Source organism: Chenopodium album, chromosome 3 (genome assembly GCF_948465745.1).
Source record: "Chenopodium album chromosome 3, dcCheAlbu1.1, whole genome shotgun sequence".
Classification (NCBI taxonomy): domain Eukaryota; kingdom Viridiplantae; phylum Streptophyta; class Magnoliopsida; order Caryophyllales; family Amaranthaceae; genus Chenopodium; species Chenopodium album.
In genome coordinates this window covers 64,608,595-64,614,594 of record NC_137836.1, presented here as the reverse complement: position 1 = coordinate 64,614,594, position 6,000 = coordinate 64,608,595, and positions in this window count along the sequence as shown.

The following is a 6,000-nucleotide window of genomic DNA, read 5'->3' as shown; positions in this document are numbered from 1 at the left end:
ATACTTGCTCATTACCATATATATTGAGCCATACATGTTCATTTTATAATAATGTGTTTATATATGTATTTAAAAATGTTTGTTAAGTTTTATTTTAATAAATTTGATCTCTTATAACACAGGATAATTATATAAGAATGTTGAAGACATTGATGTCTATAATGAGATATGATATTTACCAAAGAAAGCACAAGTCATTGTAAGGCTTGAAAAGGGTACAACCTTACAGCAAGAAAAATGCTTTCATACTGGTACCATTTATTTACACCAAACGTATTAAATGGCGATGTCATTTTGAAATATGCATATGTACATATTAGAAATTTAATAATTTCACTTTTAAGCTTACGAACTATTATGTGTATAAGTATAAGAATTTGTTACAGTTGTAATTGAAGTTTATATTTATATGGATACTATGTTCATTTTCATGATCATATTAATAAATGTTCATTTCCATATAAATATATGTTTATTAGCAATACATGCCCATTTTTATTTTGATAGATGTTTATTCAAATTATACTAATGTACAATTGCACATTTAAATATATTCATTCAAGTTTTAATAATTGTTCATTTTATTATATGATGTAAAATGCTTTTTGAATATTAATACTACAATTTAAAAGAGACAATATGTTCATTTTAATAGACAAAATTTACATTTTGGAATTGGAGCTAAAGAAAAGCTTATTTCTAAGTTATGAATTCACTCCTATATTGATAGATGATTCAAAACATCTTTTGCATATGATGTTCCTGATATTGAATTGATTAATGTTCAATTACATATAATATAATGTTCATTTATATAGCAACTATTGTTCAATTTAATAATATGTAATTTTCATTAATAAATTGACCACATCAGAAAATTAAGGATACAATACACTATCCAACTAATACTATTTGAAGAAAATACTTAGGGTCGTCTGTTCTCATTGAATCAACTGAGCTGAACTGAACTGAGCTGAACTAAACCGAACTGAACTTATCAGAGCTGAACTGACTGAACTGGACTTATTAGAGCTGAATTGAACTAAACTAAAATAAACTGAACTTATTAGAGCTGAACTGAAATGAATATTTTATAAAAGAAGGAAAGTAGGACTTGAACTGAACTGAACTGAACTTATTAGAGTTGAACTGAGCTGAACTAGACTGAACTTATTAGAGCTAAACTAAACTGAAATGAATATTTTATAAGAGAAGGAAATTAGGAGCTAAACTGAACTGAACTGAACTTATTAGAGCTAAACTGAACTGAACTGAACTTATTAGAGCTGAATTGAATTGAACTGAACTTATTAGAGCTGAACTGAACTGAACTGAGCTTATTAGAGCTGAACTGAACTGAACTGAACTTATTAGAGCTGAACTGAACTGAAAATAATCGTATCAGAACAGGCCCTTAGTCTAAGGATAATAGAAGAGCAGCAAGCAGAAGATTCGCAAAAGCATACTATTCAATGTCCACCTATGCATAGATTATATTCATATTTGGGAGATAAATATTGTAGATAATATTTGTTTACAAAATTACTGATCTATGTTTTATTTTTAAGTATTATCTTTACATTTTGATAGATTTTATGTTTTTAAATAATGAAACTTTTTATTATATATAATAATTGTCTGTTTTTATATTAAGTGTTATATTTAATAACTTTGTTAATTTTGTACAATGAAATGATCAAATATAGAAGCACAAATGTTCAATAATACACGAATTCCTACTTGAACAATACCTGAACTTTTTAAAATGTTCATTATCATAAGGATATATAATCATTATCAAAATCATATATGTTCATTTACATAACTTATCAGAAAATATTAAAATCAACAAAAACTCCTAAAGTATATATATTATTTCTAAAAGAAAGAACAAATTCTTACTTGCTATAGTTTGCCAACCTCTTATTTACATTAGTATTAAAAAAGCTAAAAACCTATCGTACTTAAAAGAAACATAGTGACCTCCATGTCGAATTCCTTAGACATCTCTTGGAACATTCGAATGAAGTTTATAATTTCTTGAAACACTTGAAGTAATTTCAACATTTCTAGAAGATGTGGGAGGAAGTTGATCATTTCTTGGAACATTTGGAGCAACTTCAACATTTCTAGAAACAATTGGTGGAACTTGAGCATTTTTGAAACACTTGAAAGACCTTGAACATTTTTTGAAACAGTTGAAGGAGCTAGAATGTTTCTTGAAACACTTAAAGCAGCTTGAACATTTCTTGAAACACTTGAAGGAGCTTGAACATTTCTTGAAACAAGTTCAGAACCTTGAACATTTTTAGGAACACTGGGAAGAACTCCAACATTACCTAATACTTCTATTTCTAAAAATATTGAATTATTGACATGAATATGAACATTTCTTGGACACCAGCGGAAACTCCATTAGCATTTGAACTACTCGTACTTGAATTAACTTGAACAGTAACGTAAGAATACATTGATTATTTCTAGAAACATTCAATTTCTTCTCATATATACAAAATTTATAGATCATTATCAAAAGCATACATATATATACATGTACATTTATAAAAGAATAAATGAACATGATAAATATAAATGATTATTTAGCATTATCAAATTGATCAAAATCATGAAAATTATTAAAAAAAAAAACACGCACACAAAAACGATAATGTAAATGATCACTTAGCATTATAAATTTGATCAAAATGATGAACAACTAATTATAATAATTACAACAAAATAAATTACAGATTATCAAATAATATAATATAAACAATTATACATGAACACTAGTATAAATATAAATGATCATTTAACATTATCAAATTGATCAAAATGATGCACATCTAATTATAATAATTACAATAAAATAAATTACTGATCATAAGACAATATTATATAAATAATTAAACAAGAACACTAGCATATATATATATATATATATATATATATATATATATATATATATATATATATATATATATATATATATATATAAATGATCATTTAGAACTATCAAATTGATCAAATCAAAATAATAAACAACAACTAAAAACCAAAAAAGGTATCTAGAAAATTTACCGAACATGATAAGAACCAAATTGTTTTTCATAACAATAAATTATAATCACCCAAAACATTTGTTAAATTAACTAATATAATAAAAACTCAAAAATAAAAATAAACGTATAATAAAATCAAAAAAATTCAAACAAACAAGCAATAACAATCAAAATTAAAAATCGAATTAGAAAATACGGAGTATCAAAAAATACAGAAATTCTAGTACTGGAAAATAACAATAAATAACAGAGACAAAAATTAAATATTAAAAAAAAAAAAAAAAAAAAAAAACTAATGAAAACAACTCACATTAATTGATGAACAAAGTAGTCAAGCAAACCAATACAAGAAGGTAAAATCAATCGACAATCATGATCAAAATCGCCAATCGAAGAATGCAGAATTTCACAATCACAATCAATAACTCCAATCAACGATTCCTCCATGAATGAGAAAGAAAAAAAAAAGCACACATGAATGAGAGATTAGTACTGAACTAAAGAGAGAAATTTCTGAAAAACAAATGAAAAACCAGAAAATTAGATTATAAATCATATATATATATGTGTGAATTGGAGAGTAAGAAACAAGAGTAATAAGAAGGAAAGAAAAAAAACAAAAAAGCTGAAAAAAAAAAGAAAGCCATAAACTATAAAAACGTTGAAACGACGTAGTTTAGGGAGGGAGTGAGGAACTCTACCTAAAGAGATAAAAGCCTGCTAAGCGTCATAGCCTGCATTATTTACTACCCCCATGAGTATAATTAGTCCAATTTCCACCTTATTAAGGTATTCATTATTATTCTTAAGCACTAAATTGCATAGTATTTAATACTCTCTCATTATCAATCAATAACTATATACTAAAAGACACACCAACAATGACACGTGTCGTCTCCTAGTGTGTCTTTTAGTTTTGATTTTTTTTTTTTTTGGTTAAAATTTATTTAATTTAAATTTTTAATAAGATAAATAAAGATTGGCTAAAATGTAAATTGCTTTAATTGTACTAAATCAATATATCAAGAGTTTATTTTATAATTATATGACATATATTGGAACTTTAACAACCGTGCATTATTGCACGGGATCTAACCTAGTATAAAAATATTGACTTACCCATCAGAGGGGCATTCCTCAGCAAACCCTCGAGGCCAGTTAATACACTCTCTTGTACGTGAAGAAAATGCTCGGCCTAGAGACTTTTGTATCGAGCTCGCCTTTAGCTCGTTTGACTAAGGACATTAGTCCACATTAAGCTTTAGTGGGAATCAATCTATAGTTTTAAAAAATAGTATATACTTTTGGTTCAACTTAAAATCATAGTATACTAGTATAGTTTTAACAAAGATCACTAACAAAACAACAACCACTAAATAAAAGACGAAGAGACCCGCTTAAGTAACAAAACAACCACCACTAAATAAAAAAAAAAATAGTATAGTTTTAAATTCAGTAGTGGCTAAAGAAAGTTAAAGACGAAGAGACCTGACTTTAGTAATAATTGATAACTTTTCACAAGTAAATTTTTTTTTTGTGCAAAACTTAAAGCAATGAAAAGACGGTCATCTATATAATGATTTCATAGTTTATTTTGTCAACTTTTAACCACAACGATTCAAATCATAATTCCTCAAATTCCAAGAAACAACCTATATATTATATTTTATTTGTAAAAAAAAGAAAATAAGAAAACTATCTATTCGACTCTTTGTTTAGGGTTTAATATTTTGGCCATTAGGCAAGAAATAGGCCATTGCTTTCTTTGGAATTAGACTATTTCTAACCGATTTTCTTTGTTTTTCTTCAAATTTTCAATGTTAATTTCAATAAATTAACAGGAATAGTGTAGACGTATGTGCCAGTCTATATATGATGGGTTGTTGGTTGTTATTGTAGTGTTTTGTTCTACTTAAGTAATTATTGTGGGTTAGAGTCTAAAAAAAAATTTCTATCTTCTTCTACCCTATAATAATTGATTTAATTTGTTGGTAAGAAATCATGTAGTATCATTAGACCATCTCTCTAAAAATTATTGTATATTCTAGTGAAGTGTGCAAGAGACGTAATACAATCCAAGAAATATTCAACCATCATGGCTTCAATGACGAATACTTTTGTTTGATTTAATTTTAGGAAAAATTTACAAGAATAATCTCAACTTTGCCCCTTTCGCCCAAAATAATCCCAACTTTCGATTATTTTTTAATAATCCGAACTTTGATATGAATTTGCTTCTAATGGTCCCAATTGGTCACCTAACTTGTTATAACAAGTTATTTGACACGTTTCGGAACCTAAACCTAATTGATTCAAAAAAAGTTTAATTTTTTTAAAGAAAAAATAAAAAACTATAAGAATTAATTAAAAACCACCTTAAAAAGAAATTAAAACCACCGCCACTAACCAAACCACCTTCCCACCGCCCACCACGCCAGCCGAACCCCTGCCCCCTTACTTCGGCCGATCCCAGACCCCTTACCCACCGCGCCGACGCTCTGCCAAGTCGCCAAGATTCAAACCCCCTTCCTGTAGACACCCATTTGTGTCTCCCCAAAACCAAACCCAGTGATGAATACCTTTAATGTCATTTGATTATCGAACAAAGCGAAAGTGTGAAAAGTCTAGTGATGAGGATGTTTTTATTAAAATATCTCTTCTTTCTGTTTTTGAAAATATTTTTTTCTTACCTTATTTATGAAAAACGAGCATTCCAGTTTAGTTTGGTCCATGATAAGGGTACAATAATGGTGTATTTGGATGGGGTTTGAAAAGACCTTTCCAACGATATATTATAAGCCCAATTCCGATGAATAATGAGGAACTTATGGCCAAAATACTAAACTGGGCCCGATTTGGTTTTTATATGCGGCCCAATAATCTAGAGGAGAGTCTATTACTTCCTCCGTTCTATTAATATTGCAACAATGGATTTTTT